Here is a 27,233-nt window from a genome sequence, read left to right as displayed (position 1 = left end):
CCTTCATCAATACAATTTCTAATCAGCCCACTATACTTATACTAATGATTTTCTAACTTTTCTAAGGAACCTGTTTTTAGAAGGTTTAAAGCATCTCGTGCCTCTCACAGTTGGGAGGCTGTGAGCAATCACATGTGGCCGGACAAGCCTGTCAGGCAAGCTAGAGAACCTTCAAAGGAGTTTGTAGGTTAAAACACTCTTGTCACGCCCAGGAGTTTTTATTAACTGGAGCTCTAAGTTAACTCCTTCTCCGAAAGAGGTGGTGGGGGACAGCCCCCCGTAAACTCAGAGGTGTACGGGAGAGTGCAAAGTAGTAAAGTAGGCAGGCTCTGGTTATGGGGGTAGATGCTCGAGAATTTCCAGGGGGACTCCTGAGGCTCAATCCCACCTTTGCGTATGTCGAGCCTCCTTCCTCATGACCTTTGCCATGGGCGGAGTGCCTCACGCCAGCCCCCAACAATAGATATGTTCATTTGTGTGATATTTTAGATTCCAAACATAAGTGATATCATATGGAATTTATCTTTCTGACTTATTTCACTTGGCGTGATAATATCTACGTCCATCCATGTTGCTGGAAACCTTCGTCAATTTCAGTCATCTCTGCTGCCTCCAGTCTTAGCTGATTCCCAAGGTAGATGATTCTCCAAACCTAGTCTTCTGCCCCCAGGCCTACTTGTAGTTGTCTCCAGAGAATATTAAGGTATCTCCTCCTCTTCCACCTTTCAAATTTTATATAAGCAGAACCCTACAGGGAAAGGCACAGTGGTGAAGCACAGTGGACAGGAGGCACAAAACACCTAATTGCAAGCTCTAGGCTATTACTTATAAATTTAGTGGTTTATGAAAATACATGGCAAGAAAATGCCACTAGAATGATCATGCAAGTTAGATGTTAAGAACCTTCTGACAGCACTGTCTGCCTACCTACCCTCAGGATTAAACAGTTCATCACAGTTATTCTCCTGAAATAAGTGAATTGTTGAAGAACTTAATGGAAACTTAGAGAACAAGTTATCAGCACATTTGGATGACCTAATTGCTTCTATATTTATTTTTTAAAGTGTATTTGTTATTCTGCTGGTGCTTGACTAACATGTTTGCATATAGTCCAGAGCTGTGGCTTAACCTTAAAATGTTAACCCTTTCCAACTTCAGTACTGTACAAATTGAACATGAGAGAGTAATATTTTTAGCCATCTAGTATAGGGGTCCCTAAAGTCTGGGATCTAATGCCTGATGATTTCAGGTGGAGCTGATGTAAAAATAATAGAAATAAAGTGCATAATAAATGTAATGCATTTGAATCCTCTGGAAAATATCCCCACCCACCCACTGCCAGTCTATGGAAAAATTTTCTTCCACAAAACTTGTCCTTGATGCCAAAATGGTTGGGGACCACTGATCTACAAAAGGCATGCCCCAAAAGGCATTTCCCCCAAATAAGTATTATTGTATATCCTTCAAGCTGCAGTTTTCTTTAGTAATTTATCATAAAACTACAGGACACTGGACCAAGGGAAAAAAAAGTTTTGATAACCTCTCCTCCAGTGAAAACCTTTGACCAAATTTGTGATGTATGCATAGCAAAGATATCCATTCTCTTATTCTCTTGCTAATTTTACAACTCTATTCTTTTGCTTCTAAAATTAATCTGTGCTTTCTTATCTCATTTATATAGCATTGTGTATTCTTTCTGGGATAAAAGTATTAAATGTACAAATAAAGACAAACATTTCATTTACTTGTAAATGAATGAAATTTTATTTTAAGCAATTTCTGCTTCTTAAGAGATCATTTCAAATTAAATTCTTGTGAAGGGAACAGGAAAAATGTTGACTCACTTTTTGCTGAGATGAATTTTTTTAAAATCCTCACTTGGCTATATGTGAAGTCCAAGTTGTCTGCTGTGCATATTTATCATTAGAATTTTTAAAAGAAGTAAATTGGTTGTTGACATTGTCTTAAGTGCTGAGGACTGTGTACTATGCTGATAGATCCTGTTTTATGAGGATATTTGGAAAGGGTGGAACTCTGCCCTGGAGGAAAATGGAATATTATCTCAGGGAGCTGGCAGTACATTCCTTGAGGCAGCCAGGTAGTGGAAAGATTACAGAGCAAGGAATCAAGAATCCTAGATACAAGGTTTTGTCTGGAGTAATCCAATCTCTTCTCACTCTGGTAATGGCTCATTTGTAAATGATTTAATTATAATAAACCCACTCCTGTAAAGAGATTATAGTTCTATGTTGGTATTGTTTAGTCACTAAGTCATGTCCCACTTTTTGTGACCCCATAGACTGTAGCCCACGAGGCTCCTCTCTCCCAGGCAAGAATACTGGAGTGGGTTGCCATTTTTTTCTCCAGGGGATTTTCCCCACCCAGGGATGGAATCTTCATCTCTTGCATTGGCAGGTGGATTCTTGACCAGGGAAGCCCTGAATTTCCTAACTAAAAGAATTTTAGACAGAATGAAATGTATTGTGGAAAGAATGAATAATGGTGGAGGCAGGAGAAACTATTTTGAATTCTCACATTTTCCTTTACTAATTGTGACATTTTGTTCAGTTCAGTCACTCAGTTGTGTCCAACTCTTTGCGACCCCATGGACTGCAGCACACCAGGCTTCCCTGTTCATCACCAACACCCGGAGCCTACTCAAACTCATGTCCATCATGTGGGGGATGCCATCCAACCATCTCATCCTCTGTCGTCCCCTTCTCCTCCCACCTTCAACCTTTCCCAGCATCAGGGTCTTTTCAAATGAGTCAGTTCTTCACATCAGGTGGCCAAAGTATTGGAGTTTCAGCTTCAGCATCAGTCCTTCCAATGAATATTCAGGACTGATCTCCTTTAGGATAGATGGGTTGGATCTCCTTGCTGTCCAGGGACTCTCAAGAGTCTTCTCCAACACCACAGGTCAAAAGCATCAATTCTTTGGTGCTCAGCTTTTTTTATAGTTCAATTCTCACATCCATATATGACTATTGTAAAAACCGTAGCCCTGACTAGACAGATCTTTGTTAGTATTGTGTCTGCTTTTTCATATGCTGTCTAGGTGGGTCATAGCTTTTCTTCCAAGGAGCAAGCATCTTTTAATTTCATGGCTGCAGTCACCATCTGCAGGGATTTTGGAGGCACAAAAAATAAAGTCTGTCACTGTTTACAGAGTTTCCCCATCTATTTCCCATGAAGTGATGGGACTAGATGCCATGATGTTAGTTTTCTGAATGTTGAGTTTTAAGCCAACTTTTTCAGTCTCCTCTTTCACTTTCATCAAGAGGCTCTAAGTTCTTTGCTTTCTGCCAGAAGTGTGGTGTCATCTGCATATCCGAAGTTATTGAGATTTCTCCTAAAAATCTTGATTTCAGCTTGTGCTTCATCCAGCCCAGCATTTCTCTTGATGTATTCTGTATATAAGTTAAATATGCAGTGTGACAATATAAAGCCTTGACGTACTCCTTTCCCTATTTGGAACCTGTCTGTTGTTCCATGTCCAGCCAGTTCTAACTGTTGCTTCTTGACCTGCATACAGATATCTCAGGAAGCAGGTCAGGTGGTCTGGTATTCCCATCTCTTGAAGGCTTTGGCATAGTCAATAAAGCAGAAGTAAATGTGTTTCTGGAACTCTCTTGTTTTTTCGATGATTCAACAGATGTTGGCAATTTGATCTCTGGTTCCTCTGCCTTTTTTAATCACAGCTTGAACATTTGTAAGTTCATGGTTCACATACTGTTGAAGCCTGGCTTGGAGGATTTTGAGCATTACTTTGCTAGTGTGTGAGATGAGTCCAATTGTGCAGTACTCTGAGCATTCTTTGGCATTGCCTTTCTTGTGGATTGGAATGAAAACTGACCTTTTCCAGTCTTGTGGCCACTGCTGAGTTTTCCAAATTTGCTGGCATATTGAGTGCAGCATTTTCACAGCATCATCTTTTAGGATTTGAAATAGCTCAACTGGAATTCGATCACCTCCACTAGCTTTGTTCGTAGTGATGCTTCCTAAAGCTCACTTGATTTCACATTCCAGGATGTCTTGCTCTAGGTGAGTGATCACACCATTTTGGTTACTTGGGTCATGAAGATCATTTTTGAATAGATCTTCTGTGTATTCTTGCCATCTCTTCTTAATATCGTCTGCTTCTGTTAGGCCCATACAATTTCTGTCCTTTATTGCGCTCATCTTTGCATGAAATGTTCCCTTGGTGGATCTAATTTTCTTGAAGAGATCCCTAGTCTCTCCCATTCTATTGTTTTCCTCTATTTCTTTGCATTGATCACTGAGGAAGGCTTTCTTATCTCTCCTTGCTATTCTTTGGAACTCTGCATTCAAATGGGTATATCTTTCTTTTCTCCTTTGTCTTTCCTTTCTCTTCTTTTCATAGATGTTTGGAAGGCCTCCTCAGACAACCATTTTGCCTTTTTGCATTTCTTTTTCTAATTTGTCTAATTGTGACATTAGACAAAAATTAGCCTTGGGGAACCAACCACCCTTTCTAAAACTAACTTGGTTTCATTTGCAAGTTAAATAAAGTGTAAGCCAAACCTCCCAAAATTTTTATGACAATTAAATGAGATAATGCATTGAAAGAGCTATGAAAACTATAAACTTTAAAGACATTTTTATTTTAGCTCATTGGGTAGTCAGGCAGGCAGAGAGAAATGTAGATCCTTTGTTTGGCAAAATCTTTGAAACTATTGGCTACTAACTGAATTCACTAAGTGGGGAGAGAGACCCTTACAGATTAGTTCTGAAAGTGCAATCCAACCAAAACAGATACCAATGCTTTGGTGCCACCTACCAAAGTGAAGCTGAGCCCAGCAGGCCACCAATTAGATTTCATTAGTATTCTCATGCTCTTCCTAAATTGTTGGATTGGCTCGACAAGTTCTTGAGTACACTGGCATATTAAATTGAATTTTATTACTTTATTGTCTATGAATAGTGCACAAAGGAATCATTTGCCATTCTGATTATGAAGACTCTATATTCCCAGTGTTAATAAAAATTAGGATGTATGATTTTCTAAGATATGTGTGTATGTGTTTACTTAGATGGATAGATAGAATATATCAGATCAGATCAGATCAGATCAGCCGCTTAGTCGTGTCCTACTCTTTGCGACCCCATGAATCGCAGCACGCCAGGCCTCCCTGTCCATCACCAACTCCCAGAGTTCACTCAGACTCACGTCCATCGAGTCAGTGATGCCATCCAGCCATTTCATCCTCTGTCGTGCCCTTCTCCTCTTGCCCCCAATCCCTCCCAGCATCAGAGTCTTTTCCAATGAGTCAACTCTTTGCATGAGGTGGCCAAAAATATATAATTTTTTCAATTTGGAATTCGAATGTGTTTGGCAGATATTACCAGGGGCCAGAAATATCTACTCGTCTTCCTACATGGAAGATTGTACTGTTCAACCCTCTTATAGCCAAAGAAATGTCACTTTAGAGTAGGGACAGTGAAATGCTTAAGATTCTTCAGTGTCCCATGCATCATTCGGTAGGAGAGACCTGGCTTAAATGGCCTAGCCTGGAACACTGAGATGTGGCATAGAGGTCATATGGCCTGGAAAATTGCCAAGGCCCATAGTGCACTTTGCAGGAACAAGCTGTACATTTAAGCTACACCAGATCAATAAAATTTTAGAGTTATTACCACAACATAGTGTATCCTACCTGGACTGATTGATAATGTATATAATTTATCAAAGGGTAATTAGAATATTTTTTTGTAATTAGAATATTTTAACCTTGCTTTCACTTAAGATATATGACCACAATGTTTCCTGGGTACTTAAATACTTTGTTGCTGCCGCTGCTGCTAAGTCGCTTCAGTCGAGTCGGACTCTGTGCGACCCCATATATGGCAGCCCACTAGGCTCCTCTGTCCCTGGGATTCTCCAGGCAAGAACACTGGAGTGGGTTGCCATTTCCTTCTCCAATGCATGAAAGTGAAAAGTGAAAGTGAAGTCGCTCAGTCGTGCCCGACTCTTAGCGACCCCATGGACTGCAGCCCACCAGGCTCCTCTGTCCATGGGATTTTCCAGGCAAGAATACTGGAGTGGGTTGTCATTTCCTTTCTTAGTATAATTCAAATACAAATTTTAGTCAGTAAATTTCTCAATGTCTTCAATATATCCTGTAGGTTAATTGATCAATTTTGAACTTAGTTATTTGAATAGTCCTTAATTATATCTTTAAATAAAATTCAAACATGTAGAATTATAATTGCATTGATTTCTAGTGCAACCATCAATGTAAGAGAATTTCTTTTTGCATTTTTACTAGACCTGTGTATAATCAACTTTTTTCCAGTCATTAGCTTAACATTTAAGATTGCTTTAGTTTATATTTTATTAATTGAAAGTAACTTAGAATGTTAAATAATGTTTTTCACCCATTTCTATATCTTATTAGTAAAATTCTTGCCAACTCCGTTCATCTTTATTTCTGCTTTGTTGACTATGCCAAAGCCTTTGACTGTGTGGATCACAAATATCTGTGAAAAATTCTGAAAGAGATGGGAACACCAGACCACCTGACCTGCCTCCTGAGAAATCTGTATGCAGGTCAGGAAGCAACTGTCAGAACTGGACATGGAACAGACTGGTTCCATATCAAGAAAGAAGTACAACAAGGCTGTATATTGTCACCCTGCTTACTTAACTTATAGTACATCATGAGAAATGCTGGACTGGATGAAGCACAAGCTGAAATCAAGATTGCCAGGAGAAATCTCAATAACCTCAAATATGCAGATGACACCACCCTTATGGCAGAAAGCAAAAAAGAACTTAGAGCCTCTTGATGAAAGTGAAAGAGGAGACTGAAAAAGTTGGCTTAAAGCTCAACATTCAGAAAACTAACATCATGGCATCTGGTCCCATCACTTCATGGCAAATAGATGGGGAAACACTGTAAACAATGACAGACTTTATTTTTTTGTGGCTCCAAAATCCCTGCAGATGGAGACTGCAGCCATGAAATTAAAAGATGCTTTCTCCTTGGAAGAAAAGTTATAACCAACATAGACAGCTTATTAAAAAGCAGAGACATTACTTTGCCAACAAAGGTCCATCTTGTCAAAGCTATGGTTTTTCCAGTAGTCATGTGTGGATGTCAGAGTTGGACCATAAAGAAAGCTGAGCACCAAAGAATTGATACTTTTGAACTGCAGTGTTAGAAAAGACTCTTAAGAGTCCCTTGGACAGCAAGGAGATCCAACCAGGCCATCCTAAAAGAAAATCAGTCCTGAATATTCATTGGAAGGACTGATGTTGAAGCTGAAACTCCAAAACTTTGGCCACCTGATGCGAAGAACTGACTCATTTGAAAAAATCCTGATGCTGGGAAAGATTGAAGGTGGGAGGAGAAGGGGACAACAGAGGATGAGATGGTTGGATGGCATTGCCGATGTGATGGACATGAGTTTGAGTAAACTCTAGGAGTTGGAGATGGATGGGGAGGCTTGGTGTGCTGCAGTCCATGGGGTTACAAAGAGTCAGACATGACTAAGCGGCTGAACTGAACTGATTCCTGGTTTTTCAATGAGTTGCAAAAGTATTTAAGAAAATATTTTATCTATCCATATGTAATCTTTAAAAGACTTTTTTTTTTTGCCTTTAGACCTTGATTATCTGTATTTTAAGATCCTAGTGATAGTGAAAGGTGTCTAAGATACCTCAATGAAAGGCTGGGGATCAGGACAGTCTTCTTTGGAGTGTTCTGAATTCTCTCTGAACACTCGCGTTTAGAGGGATCCAGGCCTGGTGGAGAATATTCTTAGTCTGATTTCTTGAGGCTCCCCATGATCTTCTGGATGTCCAGAAATGAGAGTTCTTACCTTTTCTCACTGTGTACCTTCCCTCATGGGGTCAAAATTATTCAGAGAGCATGGAGTACACTCTTTATATTTGAGTTCTTGATACTTGAATCTTATCAGTTAAAATTTCTATTCCCAGGATGCTATAATAAATCTTGAGTTGGTTAGTTACTGGGTATGTAAATAAAATATGAAATAAATATGAAACAAAATTGATGAGTATAATGATGGTTCTCAAATGTTTGATAGAGTGGGCAGGAAAAAAAGATTTGAACAATACAATTAATGAGAATGATTTGTTAAACTAAAGTAGGATCCTTTGCCCAACAATTAGAAAACATACTTTCTTGAGAATATAGGGAATATTTCAGCAAATTATTGTAAATGTAAAATATCTCAACAAATTCTAAAGACATTAATCTCCAAAATATACAAACAACTCATGCAGCTCAATACTGGAAAATAACAACAACAACAAAAACAAATAAACAACCAAATTAACAAAATGGGCTGATGACCAAATTGACATTTCTCCAAAGAAGACAAACAGATGGCCAACAAACACATGAAAAAATGCTCAAGATCACTAATTATTAAAGAAATACAAATCGAAACTATGAGGCATCATCTCACACTAGTCAGAATGGCCATCATCAAAAAATCTACTAACAGTAAGTGCTGGAGAGGTTTTTGAGGAAAGAGAGCCCTCCTACACTGTTGGTGGGAATGCAAATTGGTATAGCCACTATGGAAAATAAGAAAAAGGATCCTTAAAAAAAAAAAATAGAGCTACCATATGACCCATAATCCTACTTCTGGGCATATATCCAAAGAAACCATAATTTGAAAAAATGCATGCATCCCAGTGTTGATTGCAGTACTATTTATAATAGCTAGGATGTGGAAACAATGTAAATGTCCATCATTAGAAGAATGGAAAAAGAAGAAGCGGTACATGTATAAATGGAATATTACTGAATCATAAAAAGGAACAAATAGTGCCATTTACAGAAGACATGGATGGACCTCAAGATTGTCATACACAGATAAATAAGTTAGAAAGAGAAAAACAAATATTATACATAAGTATAATATCACTTATGTCTAATCTAGAAAAATGGTAGAGATGAATTTATTTACAAAGCAGAAATAGAGTAACAGATGTAGAGAACAAATGTGTGGTTACCAAGGTGGGAAGGGAAGTGAGATGAATTGAGAGGGCTGACATATATACACTACTATGTATAAAATATATAGATAACTAATGAGAACCTATTGTTTATCACAGGGAACTCTACTCAATGTTCTGTAGTGACCTAAATGGGAAGAAAATCTAAAAAAGAGTGGATACACACACACACACACACACATGACTGATTAACTTTGCTATACAGCAAGGAACTAACATAACACTGTAAAGTAACTATTCTCCAATAAAAATTAATTTAAAATTTTTTAAAGATTTGGTAGCAATATTCTCTAATCATAACATAATTAGCTTAGAAATCAAGGACAAAAATGATAACAAAAGTGGGGAAAATGCATTTAGAATTGTTTTTAAACCCAAACTGCTAAATAACCAGAGAAGCAAAGAAAAATTTTAATGCAATTAGAGAACAGTTGTTGGAGTTATGGTGAATACATGTTAGATAGAAATGTATAATATCACATGCTTATTGTAGGAAGGAAGAAATGCTGAAGGTCAGTGAACTTAAAGTTCAGTTTAAGAAGTAAAACAGTGACAGAACAAATCCAAAGAAACTCAACAAATAGCAATAATAAGCATATAAAATAATGGAACAGGAAACAGATACAATAAATAGGGTTAATAAGGTCAAAAATAGGTTCTTTGACACTAATAAAGCGAATCATATATTGATCAAAAGAGAATAGAAACAATTATAAAATGAATAACAAAGTGGGACATAACTAAGATGCAGCAGAGATTTTGAAAACAATACCAAAGAATATACTAATTTACTTAATCATTAAGTAAATTATATCTCTTTTGGATATATGTGTAAATGAACTTCACTTTTTCTTAAACTTCCCTTGCAAAAATATAGTGACAAGTATTCTATCTAGCCATTGAAGAAATCTCTGGCAAAATAATTTTTCTGATCTTTTAGATAATCCATAATTTTTCTGATTTCTTAGAAAAAAAAAAGGTCTTTATTTTTAGTTAAAAAGTCCAAACCAGGTTAATATTAATGCTCTGAGCACGAAAGATTTCCTTCCTTTTCTGATCAGAGTTCAGTAAATGGTGGGAGTGAGGAGGATGATTGTTTTTCTCTCTTCCCGTCTCTACTTTCTGTGGAGTTTTACTCCTTTGGGGAAGACGTTTAGGGTAAAGGAGACTAAGAGAAAAAAAAGTGTTTCGGTGGCTAACACAGTTCACCTCTATGTATGGCAGATGCATTCATATTTGATTTCATGAGCATTTGCATGTGTTCCCCAGACATCCCACACTGGGAATATCCAAGAAAGGACACCCCTGCCGTCTGGCCAATTATAACCTTTCCTCACCCTTGTGTTTCTAGCTGGTCATTGTTCCCTTAGATGACCCTCTTGGATTGCCTTCCTTTTAAGATGACTCTTGGCTGATTCCCTACCATAGACATTCACACCTTTTCTGTTCTATTGGAGGAAGAGGGTTGGGTTTGAGTAAAGCCTTTTGTCTCATTCTGTTTAACTTCAAACCACCTCTTGTGGGTTCCTTTGTCTCTGTGAAAATTGATCACCAATCTCTGTATTGTCTCAACTCCAGGGGGCCGGCATTAATTTCTCTGCTAATTCTCTGTAAGTCCTCTTTTTTCAACTTACTAAGGCAAGAGGAAAGGAAACTGCCTCTGTCCTACACAGAGGGAGAAAGAAGGATGAGAAGAGCACATTGACATGTTCCTTCCAAGCATTATTAACCGTTACTCTTCCTACCATTACAGTGAGCGATTAAAAAATGCCTGCAATCTTGTAAGTGGTAAGTTGCTTTAAGAAAACACACTTGAGGGACTTCCTGACAAGTCTGATGGTTAAGATTTTGCCTTCTAAGGCAGAAGATGTGGGTTCAATCTTTGGTCAGGGAGCTAAGATCCACGTTCCTTGCAGCCAAACAACCAAAACATAAAACAGAAGCAATATTCTGTTCAATAACGAGTTTTTGAAGTTCAATAAGTTCAATAACGAGTTTTAAAATGATCCACATAAAAAATATCTTAAAAAAAAGATGTTCTTGATAACTATCATGTTGTTGGTCTTGGAGTTTCAGCTAAGGCTGAGACAGAAGAGCCTCATTTTAACAGGTTGTTGTATCACAAGTAACTATATGTCAATTAACTTGAAAGCTTAGAATAACCAGAATTTCTTTTTTTAGAAAAATAGAACTTACTAAAGAAGATTTAAGAAAAAGAAAAACTGAACAGACCTAATCATCAGAGAAATTAAATGAATATTACAGATTTAACCTACTATCTTAAAACAGTTAAAGGAAGTAGGAAAGAACCCTATATTTCACCATGTGAAAATTTTAATAGAGATTCTAATGAAGAAGTAAGACAATAAAAAAGAAAATGTTTGAATATTCAAAAATGAGAGCCAGAGTTATAATTATTTGAAAAAAATTTGTCTGTCCTAGATAGGAAACCCCAGAAAATCTGTAGAAAAATTATTAGTATTTATGAATCTAGCAATATACAGAAATAAGTCATATTTCTATGTATTAACAAAAAAAATTAAAATATAATTTAAGAAAAGAGGCTTAATATGGCTAAAAGTAAATCAAAAACTATGAAAGACCTTTATAAAGGATTTTGCCAACATCTGTTGAAACATATTATAGAGGAGCTAAGTAATTAGAGAGATATATCAGAATTATTGTGTATCAGAAGAGTTGCTGTTATCAAGATGTCAATTATTTTGTAAAATATCAGGACAATTATGAATGAATTTACATAGAAGCTTATGATATGGAAATTTTTACCTTAAAATTACCGGTATTTGTATATCGTTGGAAAGATTTTGCATGCCATCAAGGAGAAACATAGTACTGTTTCAAGACTATTACCTTAAAGAAATTCAGTTCAGTTCAGTTGCTCAGTCGTGTCTGACTCTTTGCGACCCCATGAATTGCATCACGCCAAGCCTCCCTGTCCATCACCAACTCCCAGAGTTTACTCAAACTCGTGCCCATCGAGTCAGTGATGCCATCCAGCCATCTTCTCCTCTGCTGTCCCCTTCTCCTCCTGCCCCAATCCCTCTCAGCATCAGAGTCTTTTCCAATGAGTCAACTCTTTGCATGAGATGGCCAAAATATTGGAGTTTCAGCTTTAGCATCAGTCCTTCCAATGAATATTCAGGACTGATCTCCTTTAGGATGGACTGGTTGGATCTCCCTGCAGTCCAAGGGACTCTCAAGAGTCTTCTCCAACACCACAGTTCAAAAGCATCAATTCTTCGGTGCTCAGCTTTCTTTATAGTCCAACTCTCACATCCATACATGACCACTGGAAAAACCATAGCCTTGAATAGACAGACCTTTGTTGGCAAAGTAATGTCTCTGCTTTTTAATATGCTATCCAGGTTGGTCATAGCTTTATTATATCCATACAAAGGAATACTTATAGAAGAATTATTATAGCAACATTCTTTCTAATGAAAAATAAATGTGAATAACTAAGCATTCATCAGTAGTGAAATAAGTAAGTTGAGTTATACACATAATAGAGTTATATGTTTCAATGTGTGGATAAATCTCAGGAGCATGGATGGGTCAGAAAAGACAAATTGCAGAGAGTAGCTTGTGATTATTCATATGAAAACAATAATTTTACATATGTGTGTACATATATAAAAATATATGTATATATACTTTAAAATAGAAAACAAGCATAGTAAAGATAAATATCAAGTATTGGATAGAACTGGGTTGGCCAAAAAGTTTGTTTTGGTTTTTCTGGAACATCGTACGAACAAAAATTCGGCCAATCCAATAATTGTTTCCAGTGTTGGGCAGGGTGGGAAGGGTGAAAAATGTGATTTATATAATTTCTTAAAAAGAATATCAATCAAATATAATAGAAGCTTTAGCTTGTTTTAAGACAGTAGAATATCTCATTTTCCTGCCTTTTGTAAAATAGTAAATTCTCTTTATAAGGTACTCTTTTCAGGTGGAAATAAATCTTATTACTTATTGTACACATTTAGTACATTTCTTAATTTTATGTTTATATTTCTTTTTCAAATGCAAGAAAAAAAATTTGCACTCTATATAGGGTAGCAAAAGACTACAAATTTAGGAAAGAAAAACAGTTTCTACCCTATTTAGTGAATAGACTTAAACATTTTCTTTTAAAAGATTCATCAAAAAAGTCATTTGTTAAATAGCAGTAGAACCATTCCTTATTCTGTGGCCTCAATATTAGGGCATTTATTTTCTTTAATTGGCCTCCATCTCTACCATGATTAAATGAACCATACGACACAAGTAATAGAAGGATGGATTTAGAAGATTCCCAACCTGCTAAGGTATTACAGATAAAAGAGAAGAAAGCACTGACAAAACACAGACAGCCATCTCAGAAGTAGCAGATGAAGAGAATTTTTTTCTAGTTATCAATCACCTATTTAAAAGTACCCCCTGAAGGCAAACCTGACATCATCCTCTTGTCATGATTAGTATTTCCTAAATGTTTTCTTTCCTTCACACCTTGAATTTTAATGCTTCACTAAAGAATAATGGAAAAATCATTTGATGAAGCAAAAGATTGCATTTAATTCTAGTGTGTGTTAATTGGCTTTATTAGAAATAAGCATTTTTGAATTTGTAATTCTCTCTCTAATTTATGAAATGTCACTCATTTTCTCATGTATCATATTGTAATTAAATTTGCATGGTAGTAAATTTTATTTGTCTCTATTGCTGAAACACTGAAGGTTTGTCTGCACAACAAATGCAGGATATTTCTTTATTTGTGTTTTGACAATAAAATATTCATTAATTTTAAACATGGCAGCAGCAGTACACATGCTGCAATTGTAATTACCGCTGCTTAATAACGGCCTGTCTCTGTCCTATTGTCTCTGACAATAGGAATTAGCTGAATATTTATTAGCATGTGCTTCTGCTTGCAATATTTCCTCAATGTAGTTCTGATCCCTAGGTAGAAGTTGCCAGTTTAGGTGAAGACATTTGGGCCAAATACTGATTCTGCTCTATAAAACCATCAATGTAATCAGTCTAAGACCAACAGCAGTCCACAATTAATCACATAATAATTGGATCCTTCCTTCAATGTCAATACATTAGAAGCTGCATGCAAAGCATTCGGGAAAACTGTTTACCAGACTTAAATCTCCCTAGAGAAATCAAGCACTGTACAATTAACAGAGAAAAATGAATTGTTCATTCTCCAGTTTAATTAGAAATGCACCACCTCTGAAGTACCCATTGCCGGCTTCTTTTATTGCTTAATTCTGCTGTTATTCAGAGTTCTCTTGCAGCCAAGTAGATTTTACATCAGACCTTCACTCAGATCAATAAGAAATAAGAAGACAATCTTCTATTAACCCTCTGATGTTCTTTAGTGTAGAGGTTATAGCAAATAAAGCAATTCACTATCGAAAATATGTGGGATCATTTTCATTTTCTCTCCAGAATCTGATGTTCACTGTGCACTTTAATACTTTTTTTCTACTTATACAGTTGACACTTGGATAGAGTAATTTTTTTTTCTATCACAAAACCTGAGCTCTGAAGCGCTATTTTATGATTTATTAAACACAAGTAAATTGAATTCGCATGTGGCCCTTGGGGATTCTTTGTTTAGCATAGGTTGACACAGGGGGCTTTCCCCATGCTCTAAATTCTCTTCAATTCTAGTGTTGGGCCTTTTCCTTTCACACTATCATTGCTCCTTCTGGAATCAAAGGACACCCCTCTACTTGGCAGCGGGGCGGGGGGTAGGGGGAGTGGATGTTACAAGTGTCCTGGTCTCATGTGCCATGGCTGTGCCTGTAAGATCCGTTTCATGGGCACTCTATTCTTGGGGAAACAATGATCAACCTTCTCTGAATGAGGCATGGGTAAAGAGCAAGCAACTATTGTACAAGGCCATCTACAAACAATGATGGAGACCAACTGACATATCTCCCACAGAATGTAAAAAGATTGAAGGGATTAGGGGAAAATATCTCCAAATGTGGAAATAAGGCCCCAGATATGCGTGTCCTTGCAGTGTCAAATTGAGCATTGTCTGACAAATCTGCCTAGGAGCCATCTGACTATTTAGGAACTTGTAACTTTCTTTGACTTACTATTATATATTTATTAGGACTCAGAGCCTGTAAAAGTTAGATGTCATCTTGGAAAAAGAAATTGCAATTAACTTTTGTGCAGTAAAGATGCAAATATATATATATGTGTGTGTGTGTGTGTGTGTGTGTGTGTGTGCTCAGTCACCCAGTCATGTCCTACTCTTTGCAGCCCCATGGACTGTAGCCTGCCAGGCATGGACTATAGCTTATCCATGGCATTTTCTAGGCAAGATTACTTGTTGCCACTTCCTACTCTAGGGAATCTTCCTGACCCAGGGATCAAACCCACATCTCTTGCAACTCCTGGATCAGCAAACAAATTCTTTACCACTAGCACCACCTGGGAAGCCCCATATAAATGTATGTGTCTGTGTGTATAATACACACACACACTGTATCTATGTCTATCTATATCTATCTGTATCTATCCAAATATTATAGCTTTACTGCCTTTTGAACAGTTTGTCTTTAATATAGTAATCTTGTTTCAGCATCCAGTTTTTTGTTGATTGTTTAAGTATCTTTCATAGCCAAGTAATGTCTGTCCTTTTCAATATGCTATCTAGGTTGGTCATAACTTTCCTTCCAAGGAGTAAGCGCCTTTTAATTTCATGGCTGCAGTCACCATCTGCAGTGATTTTGGAGCCCCCAAAAATAAAGTCTGACACTGTTTCCACTGTTTCCCCATCTATTTCCCATGAAGTGATGGGACCAGATGCCATGATCTTCATTTTCTGAATGTTGAGCTTTAAGCCAACTTTTTCACTCTCCTCTTTCACTTTCATCAAGAGGCTTTTTAGTTCCTTTTCACTTTCTGCCATAAGGGTGGTGTCATCTGCATATCTGAGGTTATTGAGATTTCTCCTAAAAATCTTGATTCCAGCTTGTGCTTCTTCCAGCCCAGCGTTTCTTATGATGTACTCTGCATATAAGTTAAATAAGCAGGGTGACAATTGGACTGTGAAGAAAGCTGAGCACTGTAGAATTGATGCTTTTGAACTGTGGTGTTGGAGAAGACTCTTGAGAGTCCCTTGGATTGCAAGGAGATCCAACCAGTCCATTCTGAAGGAGATCAGCCCTGGGATTTCTTTGGAAGGAATGATGCTAAAGCTGAAACTCCAGTACTTTGGGCACCTCATGCGAAGAGTTGACTCACTGGAAAAGACTCTGATGCTGGGAGGGATTAGGGGCAGGAGGAGAAGGGGACGACAGAGGATGAGATGGCTGGATGGCATCACTGACTCGATGGACGTGAGTCTGAGTGAACTCCAGGAGTTGGTGATAGACAGGGAGGCCTGGCATGCTGCGATTCATGAGTCGGATTCATGACTCTCAAGGAGTCGGACACGACTGAGCGACTGAACTGAACTGAATTGAAGATACGAATATTTATTGATCTTAATTAGTTGAATCAAATGAAAGCAATGCTGCCTGAAATTAGTTTGGTTAATTTACTTTCCTCTTTCCAAAAGCCTGTGTCTCAGCTGTACCTGAATGTATGCAGGTTTTATTCTTTTGACAAGCTTATCCCCTACAATCCCATGTTTCTTAACAGCTTGATTGCACTGTGTCAAAACTGCTGGGCTCTAATCATGAACCTTTTTTCAAAGATTCAGTTGCTTCCCAGTAGCTGAATAGTTACATCCATCCACCAACTGTTACTGTCAGAATCCTGCCGCCTCCTCCTGTGAGGAGCCACCGGGCTTCAGCAGTTTAATGAGCATTTTGAGCTGTGAATACCATTTTCTCTGTGAGGCCAGGGCCATAAATCCCTCCAAATCTCTCCCCACCCACCCCACACCCATATTAGAGACAGAGAAGGAAAAAGCTTCCTTGCTCCCCACCCCACCATTCTTTCTCCTGGGAGATCAAAGAAATCCCCTACGTCCTTCTAAACTCGCCATTACCGATTCTGCCATCTCAACATCTCTCTCTGCCTCCTGTTCAGAAACCAATGTAATTTTTCTAGAAGTAAATGTGACAGCAGATCCATCATGCACGGAGATGATCAGGTAGGGGAAGCCCTTCCAGGACTGGAGAGCAGAAAACTGCTGTGCACAAGTAAACTCTTTACCTACAAACACGTCTGTAAGCTCTCCTGTCACTTCTGAGAGTATCTTTTTTCTGTTTTTTAATAGCAAAAGAGTATTAAATCATATTTCTATCCTATAATTTGAAAGGCTTCTGGTATTGTTGCTGCTGCTGCTGCTGCTAAGTCGCTTCAGTCATGTCCGATTCTGTGCGACCCCATAAACGGCAGCCCACCAGGCTCCCCCGTCCCTGGGATTCTCCAGGCAAGAACACTAGAGTGGGTTGCCATTTCCTTCTCCAATGCATGAAAGTGAAAAGTGAAAGTGAAGTCGCTCAGTCGTGTCTGACTCCTAGCGACCCCATGGACTGCAGCCCACCAGGCTCCTCCATCCATGGGATTTTCCAGGCAAGAGTACTGGAGTGGGGTGCCATTGCCTTCTCCGCTGGTATTGTTAGGTATGTATTATTCAATAATTTGAATTTCCCTTTCCATTTCCATCCCTTGTTTAATATATACTTCTATCTTTTAAAACACACAAACTTTTTTCCAAAGTAGAATCACAATACACAGAATATTTTTTTAATTTGCTGCTTTCTAAAATTAATATGTGGTACCTAATCAGTACCAACCATGAATATGAGATCTGTAATTGAATTATCTGGACATACATACTGTGTTCTCCACTCACACTGGATTAACATGGGCCAATTACTTAACTTTTTCCTTGCCTATTTGGGCTTCCCTCATAATAGTCAGTCAGAGAAGGCAATGGCACCCCACTTTTGTGGTTGATGAAACAATGTGTCCAACCAATTTCTTATTAATGGCTTTTTAAATGGTTTCTAAATTTTTATATTATAAAATATGATGATGAACATTCTTACATGGACATACCTGTACACTCAGCTATTTTTCTGTTTGCAATGGTCCTTAAATTTTTAATAATTTTGGAAAGCATGACTGCATATAGATTAAGAAATTTCCCCTCTACTGACATTTTCCTCTTGAACATCTTACCATTGACCAGGGCAAGGAAAAACATAATTGCGGCAAAGTTGCCCTGTCCAACTTCAAAATAGTGTTTCCAGTCCTGCTTCAAAGAGAAGCCTGGCTATGATTCTACCTGGGTTCTATAGCCCTGCTTGAGAGGGAGTCAAGCCAGTAGTCCTGCTGAACCATTGAGCATTGAAGCCTCACATAACTAGGGAGCCCGAATAGAAACCCTGAGCAACCTTGGAGACCAGCCACAGAATTGTCCACCAGTGGAGCCCAGCCTACAACCCTATGCAGTAGTGGAGTTCAATCTATGATCCTTCCCTAATACTGAACACAGCCTGCAGCCTTACCCAGTCAGAAAACCACCAAGTGATCCCAACCAATGGCAGAATATAGCCTGTAGCCCCTGTGGACCAGAAAACACAAAGGGCAACTTTGTAGGACTGGGAAATAGTCTCCAGTCTCATCTAATTCGGGGGCATAGTTCGAACTCGCTTGACCAGAGAGCCCAGCCAGCAACCTTTCCAACAGAAGAGCACAGAGAGTGGTCTGGTCGATAGTGAAGCCGAGCATGAAGCCCCATCTTAATGCAAAGCCTGGACTGTGGCTCTGCCTGAATGCAGAGTCGGTTAGTGGCTCTGCATCAAGGTGAAGTCAGCCAGAGGCACTACTGGAGTTGGGGAGCAAGCCTGCAGCCCCACCTGACCATGGGTGATTGTAGAGCCCAGCTATTGGCCCCACCTAATGGTGGAGTACAACCAGCAGCCCTCCCTGAGCAGTGGCCCTACTTGAATGTGGAGCTCAGCCATCAGGCCCACCCAAACATGGGGTCGCCTCACTCTCTATCTCAGAGCACAGGCGCTGACCCCTTAACCAGAGGGACTGATAGCAAGGCAGCCTACCCATGGACGCTACAAACTGATACATCCAGTACCTCAAGCTGAGGTGACTGGAAAATGTCTTTCCTTGACAAAGTGAACCTTTAAAATCTAGAAGAAGAGACTGCTTACTCAAATGTGTAGATACCAACACAAAGATTACAAAGAATCAGGTAAACATGACACCTTTGATGGGAGCTCAAAAGCTCCAATAACTGACCTGAAGAAATGGAATACAGTGAACTGAGAGAGAATTCAGAATAATCCTCTTCAGAAGTTGTCAACCACAAGAAGAGACAGACAGACCTCTAAACAAAAGTAGGAAAACAATGGATGAACAAAATGAGTAGTTCAATGATGAAATAAAAACTGTTTTAAAATGCTGGAGAATGCAATGACTAAACTGAAAAAAATTCAATAGAGAGCTTCAACAGATTCGATCAATCAGAAGAATCAATGTTTATGAATCAGAAGAATAAATATTAAAATGTCCATGCTACTCATAACCATCTACAGATTCAATGCAATCTCTATCAAAATTCCACTGGTATTTTTATAGGAATAGGAAAAAACAGCTCTAAATTTCATATGGAACCACAAAAGACTGTGGACAGCTAAAACAATGTCAGAAAAGCAAAGCAAACCTGGAGATATATATCTTAACTCTATGTACTAAGAATGTTTATGTATTCTTCCCATCCAGCGCATTAAAATTATAATTTTTAAAATGTATTGAATACTGAAGCCTATTATACAAAGTAAGCCAGAAAGAAAAACACTGATACAGTATACTAACACATATATATGGAATTTAGAAAAATGGTAATGATAACCCTGTATGCGAGACAGCAAAAAAGACACAGATGTATAGAACAGTCTTTTGGACTCTGTGGGAGAGGGAGAGGATGGGATGATTTGGGAGAATGGCATTGAAATATGTATAATATCATATAAGAAACAAATTACCAGTCCAGGTTTGATGCAAGATACAGGATGCTTGGGGCTGGTGCACTGGGATGACCCAGAGGGATGGTACAGGTAGGGAGGTGGGAGGGGGGTTCAGGATGGGGAACATGTGTACACCCGTGGTGGATTCATGTTGATGTATGGCAAAACCAATACAATATTGTAAAGTAATTAGCCTCCAATTAAAATAAATAAATTTAAATTTTAAAAAATGTACTGAATAATCAGTTTAGTTCAGTCACTCAGTCATGTCCAACTCTTTGCGACCCCATGGATTGCAGCTTGCCAGACTTCTCTGTCCATCACCAACTCCCGGAGTTTACTCAAACTCATGTCCAAACTCATGTCCCAGTTTGGTGTTGCAATACAACCATCTCATCCTCTGTCGTCCCCTTCTCCTCCTGCCTTCAATCTTTCCCAGCATCAGGGGCTTTTCAAATGAGTTAGTTATTTGAATCAGGTGGCCAAAGTATTGGAGCTTCAGCTTCAGCATCAGACTGTCCAATGACTATTCAGGACTGATTTCCTTTAGGATGGACTGGTTGGATCTCCTTGCAGTCCAAGGGACTTTCAAGAGTCTTCTCCAACACCACAGTTCAAAAGCATCAGTTCTTTGGTGCTCAGCTTCCTTTATAGTCCAACTCTACCATCCATACATGACCACTGGAAAAACCACAGCTTTGACTAGACAGACCTTTGCTGGCAAAGTAATGTCTCTGCTTTTTGATATGCTGTCTAGGTTGGTCATAGCTTTTCTTCCAAGGAGCAAGCGTCTTTTAATTTCATGGCTGCAGTCACCATCTGCAGGAATTTTGGAGCCACAAAAAATAAAGTCTATCGCTGTTTCCATTGTTTCCCCATCTATTTGCCATGAAGTGATGGGACCAGATGCCATAATGTTAGTTTTCTGAATGTTGAGTTTTAAGCCAACTTTCTCACTCTCCTATTTCACTTTCATCAAGAGCCTCCTTAGTTCTTCTTTGCTTTCTGCCATAAGTGTGGTGTCATCTGCATATCTGAGGTTATTGAGATTTCTCCCAAAAATCTTGATTCTAGCTTGTGCTTCATTGAGCCCAGCATTTCTCTTTATGTATTCTGCATATATAAATAAGCAAGGTGACAATATACAGCCTTGATGTACTCCTTTCCCAATTTGGAACCAGTCTGTTGTTTCATGTCCAGTTCTAACTGTTGCTTCTTGACCTGCATACAGATTTCTCAGGAAGCAGGTCAGGTGGTCTGGTATTCCCATCTCTTGAAGAATTTTCCGTAGTTTGTTGTGATCCACACAGTTAAAGGCTTTGGCATAGTCAATAAAACATAAGTATATGTTTTTCTGGAACTCTCGCTTTTTCGATGATCTAGCAGATGTTGGCAATATGATCTCTGGTTCCTCTGCCATTTCTAAATCCAACTTGAACATCTGGAATTTCACAGCTCATGTACTGTTGAAGCCTGGCTTGGAGAATTTTGAGCATTACTTTGCTAGCATGTGAGATGAGTGCAATTGTGCAGTAGTTTGAGCATTCTTTGGCATTGCCTTCCTTTGGGATTAGAATGAAAACCGACCTTTTCCATTCTTGTGTATTGTATTATATTGAACAATAAAGAAGGAAAAAATAAAATGAGAAAAATATCAAATCATGAAAAATATTTTTAATGTTATCCCTTTTAAGGTACTTATTTTTCATTTTAATACTACAAAAGAACTTAGAACTGGCATAGAGTGAATGGTTAATAAATATTACCAATTATTGTTCATAACTGTGGGCATCTAAATTCTGAATACCACAAGAAGTGGATTTATCTAAACTGGGGAGCTGCCCAGAGGAGCAACTGGATGTTTATTTGTTTTTGTTTTAATTAATAGAGATTACTTTTTTACAGCAGTTTGGAATCACAGCAAAATTGAGAGAAAGTTTCAGAAATTCCCCATACTTCCCTACAGATACATATGAATAGCCTCCCCCACTTTCAAAAGCCAGTACTGGAGTGGCACATTTGTTATCATCAATGAACCTACACTGATACACCATAATCAGCCAAAAGCCCATAGTTTACCTTAGTATACAATCTTGGTGTACATTCTCTAGGCTTTGGTTAATGTATAATGACATGAATCCACCATTACAGTACCTTACAGGATAATTTCACTGTGTAAACACCCTCTGTGCCCTACTTATTCATCCTTTCTCACCCTGCTCCTTCAACTGAGCCACCAGGGAAGTCCCATAAGGTTTGCTACTGGCAGATAAATAGTACTGCAGTTAAGGCCCTGGACCCTGAAATCCAGCTGTTAGGTTTAACTCATGCTTCTGACACTTCCTGGCTGCATGACTTAGAAAACATCATTTAACCTGTCAGCATTTCAATTTCCTCCTCTGCTAAATGGGCATGGAAATTGCACTTAGGTAATAGATAAAGATTAAAATCCTATTTACAAATGGTGAAAAGCACTTAGAAGAGATACTAGCACTTTGCCAGCACCCTGTAAATGTTAGCTTTTTTTTATTGCACAGATTCGTTTTTTGGCCTGGCCCTTCCCATTAAGTGCTTTGATTTGACTGCTTGCCCCTCCTTAATTTGAGATTCAGACCCTGGACATTATTACTCACAGACATCTTACCATATTTCTGTGATGGCACCAGTGCCCCATGATTCCATGAAAGATTCAGTATTTAGAAGGGGAGTTTCTGTAACATACGGTTAGGATGAATTTTAATTTAATCACTGAAGATACCAGGAAAAAACTATATTCTTAGAAGGTGGGCTGTATACTGGCAATGCCTGTCAGACTGTCAGACCATTTGTTAAGGTTAAGAGTCTCTTCACTGCACATCAATAATGAGGAGCAGATCTAGAACAGAAAATGCTTGTTTTCTTATGTCATTCAATTCACTGCTTATGGTATAATCACTTGGGCTATACTTGTTTCTGCTCCAAACAGAGATGCTTTGAGATGGTTTAGAATAGAATACCATGATTATTGGGCTTCCCTTGTAGCTCATTCAGTAAAGAATCTGCCTGCAGTGCAGGAGACCTGGGTTCGATCCCTGGGTTGGGAAGATCCTCTGGAGAAGGAAATGGCAACCCACTCCAGCATCCTTGCCTGGAAAATCTCATGGACAGAGGAGCCCGGTGGGCTGCAGTCCATGGGGTCACAAAGAGCTGGGGATGATTGAACAACTAAAACTTACTTACTTACTGTGATTATTAGAAACTAATGTGTTCATTATAATGTCATACCAACCTAATCTCATTTTGGGGGGGGTATTTTTGTTATAAATTTTTCTGTCATATTAGGATTGTTAGTTGCATACTCAACCAACATTTTCTCTTATCTTCCTAATAGAGTCCTGATTTTATTCACAGAACTATGCTTAATATAAATTGAAACCATGTCTAAATAGAGACAGAAACATGATTAGCTGAAGTCAATCACAGTGATGTTATGTCTCTTGTTAGTGATTGGTTTGGGCATGGAAGCAATATCATTATAATAAATAAAATATGAGGGAATAGACTTATTGAGGTTATTTTGTGAAAGATGTTTCTTCTCAGAAATAAAAAGTGAAATAAAGAAAAAAATACCTTCTTTTCCCACTGAATGTATTATTGGACTATTATAAATGGTACTAAGATACATGTATTATGATATTGAAAGATCAGTGACACATAGGGTGGTGGGGCAGGTAAACAAAACACTAGGGTCCTTGATAACATTGTGCCAGAGCTGAAGCCATCAATCCTGGAGGTGCTTGTCTCCATGGTCTTTTTATTATGTTAGTATATTTTTCTGATTCTTTAAAATAGTTAAGTAGAAATTTTGGTTCTCTGTAGCTTAAAAAATTCTTGAAAGAGACAGTTTTTTTATAAAGATAATAGCAAATATTATTTCAGAAAGTCTTTTATGTTATTCCCATGGAGAATATGAGGACATTTAGGTAATATGGACTATTAAACAACATAATTCCCAAGAGATCTGGTTCATGAATCAGAGTCAAACATCAGGAGGGTTTTAGGGGCATGCCATAACACTGTCCTAGTCAATATTTTTACCTATTACCATCATGGATATGAAAGAGAAAAGCAGGTTTATACTACCTAGAGGTTGAAGTCTAAACTTTGTTCATGGTTCAAGGCCATTGGTGATACTTGTTTCAACCATATTTCTCATTGTCTGCGTGTGTATGTATGCATATATGTATTGTCAATATTGTATATATATAATTGTATTATGAATATTTTACATATCATCATGTATTCATTTATATGATAAAATGCTAAAAGAATCTAATTTATGGCCTGTAGTTCATGCTCACGTTTTCTGCATGCTGTTTTCTTTGCCTTGAATATCCTTTCCATTTTTGTCTATATGTTAATAGTTGAGGCTATTAGTGTTCTGTCTAGATCCTTTTTAAGGAACTGGTGGGCAGAACTTCTAACTCCAGTGCTATTGGGTAACAGTCATCCCCTTCTCCAGAGAAAGAACTGCTGACCAGGATTTGCCTTGGCTGGGAAATTAACCACACCTCCTGAAGTGACAACCTGAACTGCCTGAAGTGATAACCTATTAGTAAGTGATACAGGGGCACAAAAGATTGCCCTTTTGCTGCAAAGTGGGAGCAAAGAGTGCAGTTCCTGCTTCAGAACTTCCCGTGGGACCAATGTGAGGCTAATCTCCAGCTTAACGTGCAATCTTTCTTACTTTTCTTCCCCCAACCTATCCTAGTTCCTTCCCTCTCCTTCTCATGAGAACACTCCTGCAATAAACCAGCTTCTCAAGAATCCTCATCTGGCAACCTGCTTTTAGGAAACCCAAACTAAGATAATAAGCTAGATAATTTCTGAACATCCTTCCAGACTCAGGTCTATTGTCATTTACTCTATAAAACTGTCAAAAATGTTCCAAGGTAGCATGAAGCACTCTTTCCTCCATGATCACATAGCACATATATCAGCATCTAAAACATTATTTTAAACATATTATAATCCTCTGCTACTCTTTCCCTCATACTATAGGTTCTGTGAAAAAAAGACATATCTACCAAATACATGTATTCTTCATAACATAATGTATGGCCATAAGAGCTTAACAACATTTTAAATAAGGAAAAAAAATTCCATTTCTTTAAAAAAACAGTTTTAAGACTAGGTCATAGAACAAAGATTTAAAACCTTTTAAGAAAATATTTACTTCAACAACCGATGACAGAGGAATGAATAAAAAAGATGTGGTACATATATACAATGGAATATAACTCAGAAATAAAAATGATGCAACAATACCATTCACAGCAACATGAATGAACCTAGAGATTATCACACTAAGCAAAGTAAGCCAGATAAAGACCAGTATCATATGATATCACTTATATGTGGAGGCACTGAAGGTGAAAGTTGCTTAGTCATGTCTGATTCTTTGCGACCCCATGGACTGTAGCCTGACAGGCTTCTCTGTCCATGGAATTCTCCTGGCAAAAATACTGGAGTGGGTAGCCATGCCCTTCTCCAGGGGATCTTCCCAACCCTAGGATTGAACCCAGGACTCCTGCATTGCAGGCAGATTCTTTACCGTCTGAGCCACCAGGGAACCACATGAATTTATTTACAAAACAGAAATAAACTCACAGACATAGAAAACAACATTACGGTTACCTAGGAGAGGAGGGGAAGAGCGATAAACAAGGAACTTGGGATTAAAATATACATACTATGGCTCAGAGGTTAAAGCATCTGCCTGCAATGCGGGAGACCTGGGTTCGATCCCTGGGTTGGGAAGTTCCCCTGGAGAAGGAAATGGCAACCCACTCCAGTATTCTTGCCTGGAGAATCCCATGGACAGACGAGCCTGGTGGGCTACAGTCCACAGGGTCGCAAAGAGTCGGGCACGACTGAGCGACCTTACTTACTTATTTACTTATATATAGATAACCAACAAAGACCTACTATATGGCACAGGGAACTATACTCAGTGGCTTGTAATAGAAGAATGAAAGAAACAGAATGAAGAAGAATGTAAAAAATAATATATAAATTTGTATATAAATGTATAACTGAATCACTTTGTGTGGACCTGAAACTAGCATTGTAAATCAACTATATTTCAGTTAAAATTAAAAGAAAGGAAATATTTACCCAAACAAGCAAAATGAAATGAAAAAGCACTGATGTAAAATCTTTAGTGAAGCTTCAAGAAGTAATTTATTCAGAATAAAAATAATTTGATATTTTCTAGTATATGCTCATAGAACTTCACACTTCTCAAAATTCTTCACTCATTATCCTTGATTCTTCCCATATATCTCCATGGTAACCATTATTAGTATCCAGATTTTGTAGATGGAAAAGTGAATTTTCAGTAGATTGAGAATCTTTCCAAGAATTCACCATTATTAAGTGACAGATCTAAAGAACAAAATAATATATTCCAATTTGAACTTTCACTGTTTCTGAAAAGCAACTTATGTGAAAATATGTAAGAAAAGTTTTGTTCGCCACCCCTTCAAGATGAACAACTGTGCTATTAAGTTGCTCTGGAAATAACTTGAATCATATAAATATATAGAACAAAAATTATGAGAGGTAATAATTCTACTATTCTCTGACTAGTTGTGAAAATCTGAAATATTGTAAACCTGATACTATTGTTTATGAGGAATACTAAACTAAACTTGAATATGTATTAATAAGTACAAAGAAGACAATGAGAATGATGTCTGTTGGCTGATCAGTACTCAACTAATTACTGAAGGGAAACCCTCGGCAGCTCTCCAGTGTTATCTCTTCCTTTCTCTCTCTGTAACCATCTCCTCCCTCATACTTTGTCCTAGAAACTTCAGCTGCCTTGGTCTCTCTCTAACTCTCAGTACTGTCTTCATAACTCAGGGAGTCTGCCATGCTCTACCTGGGTTCCTCTGTGAAAATCTTTCTTACTAAATTGTCTTAAGACACTAGACTGGAGAAATTGAGGGGTTCACCTCATTTGTCTCTCGTTTCTCAGAGATTGATGACTTTCATTTCCTGATAATCAGGATTGTGAAAACTGCTGCCCTCATATATTTTGTCCATGCTTTGGTTATCTCAGGTGGGAGAGTAAATCTGGTTCAAGTTACTTTATCTTGACTGGAAGTGGAAGTTACACTAATGTCCATTTACATGCAAAGTAACAACATCAAAATATGTGTATCAAAATTTATTACACATTTAAAGAGTATGGAAAGTAACCT

This window comes from Bubalus bubalis, chromosome 4 (assembly GCF_019923935.1).
Source record: "Bubalus bubalis isolate 160015118507 breed Murrah chromosome 4, NDDB_SH_1, whole genome shotgun sequence".
Lineage (NCBI taxonomy): Eukaryota > Metazoa > Chordata > Mammalia > Artiodactyla > Bovidae > Bubalus > Bubalus bubalis.
Note: the sequence above shows the minus strand (reverse complement) of the source record.